We start from the raw sequence: 13,844 nt of genomic DNA, 5'->3' as shown, positions 1-13,844 counted from the left end.
CAACGGAGAGGCTGAGTGATAAGAGACTGGGCCAGGCCCCCCCCCCTTCTTAAGCACACCCACTCCCTTCTCTCTTCTCTCCTAAGGAATGCCCAACAGGCACTATCCCTTAAGACCTTCTGAGTAACTCCAGACAAAAACCAAAATATCTCCTCCTTCCTCAGCACATTTACACACAGGCATCTGATTTGGCACCACACTGATGTTCTTGAGGTCCTGTGAGGTTAGAGAAAGCATGTGCAGATTGAGGACCCAAGAGTGGGTCTCTTTTTTGTTGAGGGGGGGGGGGGGGGTCACATGGGTAGCTTTTCAGTTAAACACAAACACAGAACCCTCTTCTCCTTTTCCACTTCCAAAGCTTCCGCTTTAGGCAGCAATTCTGGATTTGGTGTACCGTGTTTCTCAATGTGACTCACTCACAATCTGTACATGCAGACTTCTCTCCAGTCAGCTGTCTATAGCCAATCTGCGCTCACCACAGGTGGCGCATACTCACTTTTTGACCACAGCCCTTCACCACAAGATTAACCCTGTAGTTTGATTCCCCACTAGTGTGTAAAGGTGCCTGTGTGTGTAGGCTAGGAGCACAGCCAGACACCCCCTTGACCCCCCACACTGGAGCGTCCCTTCTCAGCAGCGGCAGTAGACCTTGCACATCTTCCAGTGTGAATTTAAATAGACAAACGACAAAGGGGACATGAGGGACACACTCTAAATAGTCAGGAGGGTCAAAAAACATGGTATCCAGAGCAATCATCTTCTCATTACTCAAACAGTGGCGTGAACAAGTCAGATTAAAAGGTTAATCTCCACCCCACTGGGCCAGTAAATCCATTAACAAAATGCATTATATTCCCATGTTCTAATGGGTCTGGATTAAGGTAAACCAGTCTCACTGTCAAGTAAAAGTTACCAATATAGGCTCCCAAATAATCACACAAGTGTACATGAGCTTTGTTGAGCCTGTCAGAGGTCAGTGGAAAAACGACAAAACAAACGACAGGTGGAGCAATTAAAACAAGCAAAGTGCTTGGAGGTTTGAGCAAGGAACTGTCGGATGAAAGATGAAACAAAAACAGTCGCATTCTTAAATCAGTATCTCATCATCTTTATTCCATTTAAATGTATGCATCTCAGGTGGACAATTTACATAAAACCCAGAGACTCTGGACTTGTCTACAAATTGATGTAAATAACCACGGGGGGGGGGGAAGGGGGGATGGGGGGGGGGGGGGGCAATTCAGGACGCACCATTTAAGCCTTAACATAGGGGGGAGGAGACAAATGTGGTTTCTGCCATCTTGAACCGGAACCCCGCCCCCAATCATCGTTCAGTCCAGTGCCGTTGTGCAGAAGGGAATGCTGGGAAACGTGGAGGACTCAGTGCAGTGGACCTAGATGGCAAAAAAATAAGAGAAAGGGAAGGATGAAGAGAAAGAGAGAGGTCAAGCTTGGACAACAGAACAAGGAGACAAAAAGAAAAAGGTTAGGTCATAATGGATATTAGCTTACACAAGTCTGCAGGCTTAGCATGGCTAGAGATACTGGCACACCACTGGGTTGTTTAGCCCAAGGCTGGTTTGTATGCTGGCCAAGCCACATTCCACTAGCCTATATAGTACAGTGGAGTTTTCCGGAGTGTGGCATTACAAGAACATAATGTAGCTGCGTACCTCCAACGTCATTCCCATGGCCCATATACAACTACCATTACTCATCAGAACCAATACTTAAGAGTTATATTACAAACTTTTCATCATGTTTACTATATGCACCTGCCCACCAAAGTAAATTCCTTGTTTGTGACCACTTGGCGATTAAAACCCTATTCTGATTCTGATAAAACTCTTCTGATCCTAGTTACCGAGGTCATACCGGTTTCAGCCAATGAGGTCGAAAACGTAGAAACTCACATTTCCGAGTCGAGCTCCTCTCCTCACGACGCCTCTGCTGCACTCTTCACACAGGCTGCGAATGCCTCCATCAGATCCTTACAGCCCTCCCCGCCATGGTCACTCACACTGCGATGAAAGAAAGAGAGAAATACCCATATTAAAATTCTCGACTCAGCAATGGGTTTGCCCCCCCTGTATCTGCCAACCAACGAGGGGCTAAGCTACATTCGGAGGGCCAAGCATCACTAGCACGCGTTCTGGATTCAGGCACAAAGCACTTGAGGAGCCTGCAGCAACAACTGTATGACAGACCTGCATGCCTTGGCCCGCCAGACCTCCCTGACAGAGGTGAAGGGTGCTGACAGAATAAGCGGTCACTAGATACAGGCAACAAGGAGGCCGGTGGATTATTTCAGGCACTCGGCAGCACCGAACAGAGGCAGACACTGCCAGAGCACATTAGAGTGATGGGGCGAAAGGGAGCGAGGGGGGAGAGAGGAGTTGGGGGTGGGTGCAGCTTAACCCGATCCGTGACAATAACTGATTATGTGACAATGCAAAATATATCATTGCAGGTAGACAAGGAGGGGAGAAACCAACGAAGGGATGTGAGGGGATCATGACCTCAGCTTATCCCCCGCCCACCGACCCACGCACGTAGCTCTGGGGGCATTTCCAGGGTTCTCCACCCCTCCTCTATAGTCACTAGGCTGCCTGTGATGTAATGTCCACAGCTGGTCTCTACAGATTAAAGTGGTTTATGCCATCCCGACCGAATCGGTTGGGATGGGGGTGAGAGGACCAGTGTGTCCCTGCGTGTGTGCGTACGTGCAAACACAGCAGTGATGACCCAACATCAGAGCAGCATGCTGAAGCGCTGCGTACAAATAATCCAACCAAAGCCCTGCACCACCCCTGTTTTGACTGGGGAGAGAAGACTGAGTCAGCCCACAGAGCTTCAGACTAGATATGGCTGGACTGTACCTTTGGGATAGGAGGGGGGTGGGTGGAACCGCAGAAGTAAACGCAAAACTGGCAGCCATTTTAATAATCAAATGACATTGGACTGGAATTGAGGGAGGGAAGGGCAGATTGTAATCACGGGTGGTATACTGACTGCATTCTTCCACTCCACAGAACCTAAACCGTGTGTCCTCACCAGCGTCGCACTGGAGCCTAGAACTTGGATCAACCAATTAGGCTTCATTACGCAACTCAGAACAAACCCACCCCTGTCTCACACAAAAGACCAATTAAAACACACAATGAGTACTAGAGCGAAAGAGCAGGGGAGATCCTCTGAATGAGATTCTACAAGTTAGCATCTTGGATCAGCTTTAATCTGCAAATAAGAAAGCAGCTGGATACAAGGCAACCCGAAGCTGTTAAATGAAGAGACCTGATTGCAGCATTGTCCCGCAACACGACATGGGAAACAGCATTCAGAAGGGTTGTGTTAGGACAGACGCCATTGCCACAGTAAGCATTACAGGGCTTCCCTGAACATGTTAAAAGCAGAGGGAGGAGATATCATAAGCCCTCAAGGGTGTGTATGCACGTATATCATAACCAAAATCAAAGCTCCTAAATGATCTGTAAAAACATGAAGAAAAAAACAATGGTAGCTAGCTAAACCTAGTTGGCAGGACTGTATGGAACTGACTGACCACCACTGCTGGTGGAGCCAGAAACCAATCAGGAAAGGAAGGCTAAATTATTAACGAGTTAAGGCAAATCCCCTGCCAAACCCATACATAATGGATTACTCACAGGTGGTGGGTGAGCAGCATTCTAGTCCAGAGGAGAGTCTAAAAAGGACTGTGGTCTTTGTCACTAACCGTCCTGGGACAGAGGTAGTGCTGACTTGAGAACTGAGCAGTGGTTAGCAGAAGAGGGCAACTGATGCTACAACTGGCAGTGAATGACTGGAGTCCCTTCAACCAAAGGCCTAGTTAACGCAACCCCATAGCCCCCAACAGTTAATCTTGCAGGTCACGTCATGTACCCTACAATGACCGGAACACAGTCTCTGTTGCACAGAGGATCTCCTCAGTAACAACAACGCAATGGAAAACTAAACTTGGAATGAAGTATTTTTGGTTTCAGGTCTGGAGTTGCTTATCTAGTTTGTGGTAACGTACCTTGGGGGCTTGAAAGTGGAGACCCAACAAGCATTCCGCAGAAGGGTTTCCGCAAAACAGAGCAAGCACATGCATGCCTGCATACAAGCCAGGGGCCTGTCTTCTAGTAAACACACGGGTGGATGTCTGTATGTGTGCACATAGGCAAGTGTGTCCTCAAGTTCCCAGAGACTAGCTCAAAAGGTAGTTTGAAAATTCCTGAACATCGAAAGGCTACATATATGAGGGGGTTCTGGGACATACATGGTTAATATTTACAGACACAGTTAACAGTCCAAGTCACACATTGACATGTGTAATCTTTACATTAGCCTGTTATGAGCGGGCTAAGGCTACACAACCATATTATCGAGTCAATGGTGAAGTCAGGCAATCTGAGTTGCCATACCACCGACTTTTGAACTTGTAATAAAGGTGAACATGTGTTGAGCAGGCCCCAAACCTGAAAGAGCAATAGCATGATCAAGGTCACCTTGAAAACTTTACATATCTACACCATTGTTTTACTAAGACCCTAGTACAAGGATCAACCCTGGGATCACTTTATACCATAATCATGGGAAATACAAGAGAACACGGACATGAAGCCATGAAGACATTTTTTATGCTACTTCCTCTTCCGAAAAGCAGCCGACCAGAGAGACAAGATGGCTGCCCCCAGTTCTGCCCTGCTCCATGTGAAGCTGCTTACTTGGCTGTCAAGAACAGGTTTCAAATTCAGCTGCAACATGATCTATGTCTTGGAACATGGTATCCTGTACATACACAGTCGCCCATGCATGACTATTTAAGAGCGGGAGGCTATAAATACACTGCACTGGTATACATTACTCCGAGTCAGCCGTCTCTACGCTGGCTTCAGCAGGTCAGTCAGTCACATTAAGGGAAGGCCAGGCATGTCTCACCATACAGGCCCTCAATGACAACCTCAAGGACCATGTGGCTTTAGAGTTACACATGGTGGCCCAACTAGGGGAGAGGGTGAAGGAACATGAATGGGCCATGTGACATCAAGGACATGGGCTCAAAGACCGCAAGTCACTTTGGATAGAGGCACCTGGTATATGGAATGAGCCATCTCATACATTTTTGTAAGTGCCTTGGAAAAAGATTACATTGCACCACTTAAGGGCCCTCAGGAGAGGTGCACACTGTCCTGTGTGGCATTGACCAAAGTGTCATGTGTTCAAACTTTTACAAGTTTCACAAAGATTCACCACACATGCCCTTGGACATAGTACAAGAGGTATCCTATAGCCTGCAGGTATCAAAGTCCAAATGGCCATGCAGAGTGTGTGCTTAGTAGCCTACGCCAAAGAATCTTGAGACCTCAATCAGCACTGAACTGGCGTCAACAAATCTTGACTATGTGGCATAGCTTATAAACCCAAGTTCAACAAGCATTCCAATCAAGACATCCTAACACAATTATGCCTGACAAATATAATGTGGCACTTGTGAAACTTCCAACACAAACGCCAGGCCTGAAGCCCTTATCTGCCCTCTCACGCCCAGGGGTCAGGCTGTGTAGGGCCTTATCAGGCCTCTGCAGCCAACAAACTACCAGGCCCTAACCTTGCCATGGTTCAGAGGAACAGGCTTGATATATGATACAAAAGCCAGCGTACATAGGTACAGGCATTTTAGGACACTGGCAAGGCCAAAACTGCCGAGGGGGACAGCGCGTGCGCTACGTCACACATCGAGCTCCGCTTTGACATTGCCTTGTCATTGAGCCCTCTTCAACACACGGGCCTTCCTAGTTCCCAGTTACTGTACAGAGATAAAACCCACAACAACCTAACCCTGCTAATCCTATGAGGAGGTGGGGGGGGGGGGGGGGTAGTACACGCACAGGTTGAAGACAATGGAGAGTCGAGTTAGCGCTCCCTCACTCACACTCATCGCTGTTGACACAGCAAGCCTACAGAGAATAGGAGGGGGGCGGGGTTATGGCGTCGCAATATTATTTTCTTTCAATCAGGCATGAAGAAAAGGTTCCGATTTTAACCCCTTGGCCCCGACCCCCTTCATTAGGTACCCCACCAAAATGCCAAATTGGATTAAACCTCACAACAATGTACCGCTGCCCCAACATCGTGACACATAGCGAGCCGCCTTCTCCATCTTAGCACGAACACAGTGGCGCTCCCACCATCCGACCCCATCAAGATACACAACCTTTTCCAACGTACGAGAGAGAGCTGGGGGAACACTCCAGACATCACCCCACTGGGAAACAACGACATGCAAACACCTGGAGTCACAGGGCACAGAACGTACAGAAACACAGCGCCAGCGGCGGTCTTGCCTCGGCCACATTTGGAGCCAGTGCAAGGCATCCTGACAGTAGTCAGTTTGCATGGAGATGGCGGCCACGCTCCACACACACCCCCCCCCCCCAACACCTCCACCTACCACTTGTCCAGGTCTGCCTTGATGGCAGCGCAGGCTGCAGGGACGGGGGACTCGGCGGGGGCGGCGGCGGTCTCGGAGTCCGACATGGCTGTAGTGCTGTCGTGTGCGTGTGTCTCTGCAAAACGTACGCCTGAGTGCCAGAGAGAGAGAGAGAGAGAGAGAGCGTGTTAGTGGGAGGAGAGTCACAGTAAGTCGAGGGTGGGAGGGGAGAGAGGGGAGGGGAGAATGTGAGATGGCAGAACACATGTGTACATAAGGGGGTGGGGTGGGGGCAGTGACCCAGACAAAGTTCAGAGGGAACATAAATCCACTGGAAAGACTTGTTGGGGGGGTCAAAGTAAATGAACCCATGGAGTAAGTGGTAGAAGAGGTCAATGGAGAAGAAAAAAAATGCATTACATTCAAGTAGACTGGATTTCATTTTGGCTCAACTCACTCAACTGTCTGCGTATGGCACGGAAATTAGTAACCCCCCCGTAACTATTACAAAATGGCGCAATCCGACAATGCTATGCACTAAAAAGCTGACATCGTCTGAGAAGCGCACGTTTCAAAGCCCGTGCAAACTGAGATGGAGCGCAAGATGAGAAATACGGCCCGACAGGATCTATGGAATTCTGCCCCCTACTGGATACTTAGCGCACTACCATTACTTTACTGACATTATTCACTACTGCGTAAGGTCACCCGTTCATTGCGGCATTCTGTCGCAGTTGAAGCATCAGAAACCCCCAAATTTGGTTCTAATCAATTTATAAGGTATTGCGGAATGTGCTGTCAATGGAACACTGGAAAACCGTTAATGCGCTGACCACGCGGGTCAGAGCATATCATTCCGAGAATTGAACGGATTTCATTGATTAAAATCCGTTCAGGAATGCTGACACTAGTCAAAAACAGAGAGGTTTTAAAATAGAGATAAGTGACTAGGTAGATAATGGTTTTGAAGCCCAAGTCATCTTTGTCCAAGCATGCTTAAGTTGCGCAATGTCACTATACCTTACGGCAAGAGGCTATGAAGCAATCTTACAACACAAAATGCAGACATTTGGGCATTACAACACACAATACATTTAAATACTAGCCTTATTCCTATTTTGGGACCATGCTAGCCAATGCCTATATCAGTCATTAACAATAATTCCCTTTTACAGGCACACCAGATAGGCCTGATGCGCTTACATGGACAACTATATATAATAAACAAACGAATGTTTTTCACTTCATTTAAAACTTCACTGCGATGTTTAAAAACTTTACGGCTAATAAAAACTATTGATAAAAGAAAAAACGACCCAAACAGCCTAGTTTTGATGTTGTAACGGGTTATTGCATAGGTTTACACTCCTACCTGGTCACCGTGCTGAAATTACTAAATTGTTTAGTTAATGCTTGACCCGACCCTTCCTCACGGTCACACCTGTAACCCAATAGTAGGTGGTTTACAACTCAAGCACTCTGGGAAATGCAGTCTTGTCAATCAGGTGACGTTGGTCTAAACACCATTCGCTGAATTAGGGTCAGACTCTAAAAATGACTCTACTAATGTATTAAGTCTCAGTGAGATGAGACAAACATAAAACTTTAGAATCGTTGGTGCAATTCAAGATTTGTTAACGTAATTGTGCAGAGTGCATACGAGGCCCCTACATTTCCCCAACCCCTCATATTGTTCTGGTAACTAATATAGTAGATGTTACAATCCATTGTAAAAACAAGTAGGCCAACAGAAAATTCACTTCTCCAGTTTAATTTAGTCACAACTTAAAATAGTTGCAGGAATTTATAATGGAACACTAAAAGCAAACGGCTAATTTAAACGTAATGGGCCTACATGTAAAACCTACCGTAAGCTTTGCATAAAAACAAACTTTTTTCTGTTTTTGAAATTCGTATTAGACTACGTACTGGAAAGCCCCATAGAATATTTAAAACACAACGAGACGAGTTTAACTAGCTCCGTGGAAGTAATATTTTTTTTTTACACTGATCTTGCTTAAATATTTTTTTAGCTTCCAATGGTAAAACATGAAAGAGAGGCAGGCTTGACTTTGACATGCAAAAACAAGCTATGAGACCATTCCGAAATCCGAAAAGAACAGTATGTCCTAAAACCAATGCTGGGTATTGAACCTGACTACGGACCCGATTTAATGATAAACACAGCCTAATATAAAATGTCCTACCCAAACTATGTGTGATCTTGGTCCTGTAAGGGGTAGAGTCAGTCGAGGAATTGCAGATCCCGAAAACAGTAGAAGGGGGGCTTGGGTTCTTTAAATGTGGTGTTGTATGGTGAATGGAGGTTTCAATCCTATGGACTGAAGGGGCGTGTAGTACGTGTGTGAGACTACATGTGTGTGCGTACGGTGTGTGTGTGTGTGTGTGTTTCTACGTGTGCGCGCGCATGTGCACATGCACGTGCATGCTTACGTGCCCGTTTTGCAAAGTAATGTATAGAGAGGCCCAGAGGAGGGAGGAAGAATGTCCTTTACGCAAACGTGAAAGAAATGCAAAGGCATAACTTCTCTCCGCGCAGGGAAGGGGGCCAAGTGGGAGGAGGCCTCACATCCCCCAACACAGAGGAAGGAGAGAGAAAGCGAGTGTGTGTGTGGGGGGGAGGGAGGGACACAATCATATAAAGTGTGGAAAGGGAGCTATTGTTACTCTGCCAACCATATAGTGGGGAGTTGGGTAAGGGAAGCGGAAAAAAGCGGAAAATGATTTGTATTTATTAAAAGCACAACACAAAGGAATGGAAGCTATGAGTGAAAGAGTGGAGAAGAAAATGGTAAAGAGAAACATAGAGGGTTTCCCTGTCGTTAAATTCAATCACAAACCATAGGTGACAAAGAGCTATTTAGTTATAAGAGTATGTCAAGTGGACATTAATTTTCTGTAAGTGTGTGTTGGGTGCTGGTAGGGCCACACCTTACAAAACATTCAAATCTCTTTATTCAAACGTCCTCTTTTTTTGTTCTCTGTCTCTTCCTGTCCTTTTTCTTCTTCCTTTGTCTTTTCCCTGGTTTTCGTAAGATCAGAAAAGCCAACAACACTCTTGAGCACCAGAGCACACACACACACACATGCAACCGCCCCCCCCACCCCACCACCACCACCACCACCACCACACACACACACAAGTTCAAGTCTTTTATTGTCAGATCCACAGAACAACACAAGGTCAGACTGGGCACTGAAATTCTTAGGACAAGACAATGCAAGGCAACCTGGCCTAATATGACATATACAGTTAGGTCCATAAATATTTGGACATTGACACAATTTTCATCATTTTGGCTCTGTATACCACCACAATGGATTTGAAATGAAACAATCAAGATGTGCTTTAAGTGCAGACTTTCAGCTTTAATTTCAGGGTATTTACATCCAAATCAGGTGAACGGTGTAGGAATTACAACACATTTTATATGTGGCCCCCCCCTTTTTAAGGGACCAAAAATAATTGGACAAACTAACATAATCATAAATCTAATTGTCACTTTTAATACTTGGTTGCAAATCCTTTGCAGTCAATGACAGCCTGAAGTCTGGAACCCATAGACATCACCAGACGCTGGGTTTCGTCCCTGGTGATGCTCTGCCAGGCCTCTACTGCAACTGTCTTCAGTTCCTGCTTGTTCTTGGGGCATTTTCCCTTCAGTTTTGTCTTTAGCAAGTGAAATGCATGCTCAATTGGATTTAGGTCAGGTGATTGACTTGGCCATTGCAGAACATTCCACTTCTTTGCCTTAAAAAACTCTTTGGTTGCTTTCGCAGTATGCTTCGGGTCATTGTCCATCTGCATTGTGAAGCGCCGTCCTATGAGTTCTGAAGCATTTGGCTGAATCTGAGCAGATAATATTGCCAGAAACACTTCAGAATTCATCCTACTGCTTTTGTCAGCAGTCACATCATCGATAAATACAAGGGAACCAGTTCCATTGGCAGCCATACATGCCCACGCCATAACACTACCTCCACCATGCTTCACTGATGAGGTGGTATGCTTTGGATCATGAGCAGTTCCTTCCCTTCTCCATACTCTTCTCTTCCCATCATTCTGGTACAAGTTGATCTTGGTCTCATCTGTCCATAGGATGTTGTTCCAGAACTGTACAGGGTCTTTTAGATGTTTTTTGGCAAACTCTAATCTGGTCTTCCTGTTTTTGAGACTGACCAATGGTTTACATCTTGTGGTGAACCCTCTGTATTTACTCTGGTGAAGTCTTCTCTTAATTTTTGACTTTGACACAGATACGCCTACCTCCTGGAGAGTGTTCTTGATCTGGCCAACTGTTGTGAAGGGGTTTTTCTTCACCAGGGAAAGAATTCTTCTGTCATCCACCACAGTTGTTTTCCGTGGTCTTCCGGGTCTTTTGGTGTTTCTGTGCTCACCAGTGCGTTCTTTCTTTTTAAGAATGTACAAAACAGTTGATTTGGCCACACCTAATGTTTTTGCTATCTCTCTGATAGGTTTGTTTTGATTTTTCAGCCTAACGATGGCTTGCTTCACTGATGGTGACAGCTCTTTGGACTTCATATTGAGAGTTGACAGCAACAGATTCCAAACACAAATACCATACTTGAAATGAACTCTAGACCTTTTATCTGCTCCTTGTCAATGAAATAACGAACTCCCATGAGGGAATAACATACACCTGGCCATGGAACAGCTGAGCAGCCAATTGTCCAATTACTTTTGGTCCCTTAAAAAGGGGGGGCCACATATAAAATGTATTGTAATTCCTACACCGTTCACCAGATTTGGATGTAAATACCCTGAAATTAAAGCTGAAAGTCTGCACTTAAAGCACATCTTGATTGTTTCATTTAAAATCCATTGTGGTGGTATACAGAGCCAAAATGATGACAATTGTGTCAATGTCCAAATATTTATGGACCTAACTGTAAGTACACAGAACATAGATTACATCAATGCTAAATAAGTAAACCTCCTAAATATACAGATAATATATAATATTCTATACAATATACTAAACCTCTAATACACATAATAACCTATACTAACCTTATAAACCTATTTTAGCCTAAGACAAGAGAAGTACAATAGTGCAATATTGCTGATAGTGCAACCAGTAGCTGAAAGTGACAGTGTGTAAAGTGATTAGTGTGAGGTGAATCAATGTCCATCTCAATGTCCATTCAGAAGCCTGATGGCCCTTGGAAAGACTTGCAGTGCTTAAATGATTAAAAACAACATAATTTTACCAAGGGTTGGAATATGGAGAAAGGGAAGCAGAAGGGGAGGAACAAGACTGTGTTGGAGTGAAACCTTAGAGGAGAAGGAAGTTAGTGTATGTTAAAAGTCCTATGTGTAGGTCACACGGTGGAGGACGAGAGTGTATGTATCTATGTGAGTTAGAGGTGGAGTGAGGAGACGTAGTGAAATGAGGAAGTTGGTGGATTGCCCTCAGAGCAAAGGCTGTCGGGTAATCTATAGGGTAAATGTCCATATGGTGAGAGTAGCTGTGCCACTCATGTTATCTACAATAGTGTAGATGTGCTGCGGGTCCGTGTCATGTTTATCCCCTAAACAAAGACACACACTCACACCTACACACACATTTACAGCCTGCATATAATACACAGGGTACGCATGAAAATCATGACATGCACACAAACATGTTTTTTTATATTAATTCTAAGAAGCAATGTTTTAAAACTTCCTGATCTCAATCTTACATCCATTTCAAGTGGTTGGTCTTGTTGGGTGTGGGGGGTTAGTGTGTATTATGGTTGTTCATAGAAACCAGAGACCATTTCATACGGACTGAAGACCCCAGAGTCAACTGCAATTGCACTCAACTGCAGTTACATGAAACATGTGAGAACTGATCCGCCCTCTGCTGGCTGGAGCAGGTATTAAACAGCTATTAGCAAAATATTTGACTGAATATTTTGACTATAAACATGAATGGTTGCAACAATTGACTTAGCGTGGTGTGTCAGCAGCGAGACAAGCACAACCTTGGTGGTTTGGGTACAACACACAGTATATGGCTTCTGTCCTGTATGGCTTACAGTCACTCAGTGATTGACAGGTTGGTTTCATTGATCCCCCACAGGATGTGTAAATAGTGGGATGGAACTGTTGTGTAGAGCTCTGATTACACAGCAATCTATTTAAGGTGTTTCCAGAAGGACTGGAATATATTCTATTGCCCAAGTGTGTTTACATCATAGCTGTCCAACCCTATGGTGAGTTATCTGACTCTGTGAGGGAGTCGGGCTTGTAGTCCGAAGGTCGCTGGTTCGATTCCCGGCCGTGTCAAATGACGTTGTGTCCTTGGGCAAGGCACTTCACCCTACTTGCCTCGGGGGAATGTCCCTGTACTTATTGTAAGTCGCTCTGGATAAGAGCGTCTGCTAAATGACTAAATGTAAATGTAAATCTGTATGTTTTCGCTCCAGCTCTATTTTAACACAAATTATTCTAATAATAGGATGGTTGACAAGCTGAATTGGGTCAGTTACAACTGGGATTGGAAGGAAAGCCTACAGAAAAAGTAGCTCTCCAGCAGCAAGGTTGGACAGCCCTGGTTTTCAAGCATCTAGTCTGGTGTTGCCTGGAAGGTTAGGGCCAAGATGAACAATGTTCCCCCATTTAAGTACATAGAGGTCAGCTAAACCTTGCTAGACTGGTCGAAGACCAGTGACCCAGCTCAGAGGAGAAACATCTCCATCTTGTTATTTGGAGTACATCCTCTTTCGACAACCCAAAATATTTCCTCTCCCAGGCAGGCAACCTGACCTTACCAATGATGAGGGCCAACGGACATAAGGAAGCCAGGAAAGCTGGAACATTAAAAAAGTACATTTTCCTGAAATGAGGTTTATAAAGGGGCTGATTGGAGATAAATGATCAGATATTTTAATCGAAATTGTCTTGAAAGTGTTCTGGACATTTCCGAAGAAGCAACTGGAGTAACGAACCCGATTAAACTTCCCCGACAGACACTCTCCTCAAACAACAGATGATGTACACCTTCGGATGGAACAGGAGTGCCACCGCGTACCAGAGGCCACGTCAGGACACCGTGGAGAAACGAACGAACGGCCTACAAGACAATGTGACGCACGTCACATCTTCTGCGATGAATCAATGTTTGTAATCATCAATCTGATTGACCTTCTCTCCAATGGGAGACCGTTTGGCTTGAGCGTTCATCCTCACCTGCTTCCTAACCCTCTCCACCTGAATGGCCCTGCCTCTAAGTATTGATGAGAACCCAAGCCCCCCTCACAATGTTTTTCATCACAGCAGGCAAAAACCAGTTCCAAACAATCAGTCCACACTCGGCCAACGAATGCATATCCATACGGGAAACACAAGGACACTATATAACGGAGAGAGGATGGAGAGAAA

General features: G+C 45.3%; 1 long non-coding RNA gene across 2 annotated transcripts; it reads right to left on the bottom strand.

Annotated features, from left to right (window-relative positions):
- Window positions 1–1,092: 1,092 nt before the first annotated feature.
- LOC134008898 (uncharacterized) lies at window positions 1,093–8,796 on the bottom strand. Of its 2 annotated transcripts, XR_009928203.1 has the most exons (5): window positions 8,641–8,745; window positions 7,806–7,874; window positions 6,455–6,584; window positions 1,914–2,021; window positions 1,093–1,394 (listed from the first exon to the last, which is right to left on the bottom strand). It is a non-coding gene; the product is annotated as an uncharacterized LOC134008898 (long non-coding RNA). The 2 variants fall into 2 exon arrangements; XR_009928197.1 differs by lacking the exon at window positions 7,806–7,874 and having other exon boundaries at window positions 8,641–8,796.
- Window positions 8,797–13,844: the final 5,048 nt, after the last annotated feature.

Source organism: Osmerus eperlanus, chromosome 2 (assembly GCF_963692335.1).
Source record: "Osmerus eperlanus chromosome 2, fOsmEpe2.1, whole genome shotgun sequence".
Classification (NCBI taxonomy): Eukaryota; Metazoa; Chordata; class Actinopteri; order Osmeriformes; family Osmeridae; genus Osmerus; species Osmerus eperlanus.
The sequence above is the reverse complement of the archived record's forward strand: the minus strand, read 5'-3'. Positions and strand labels throughout refer to the sequence as shown.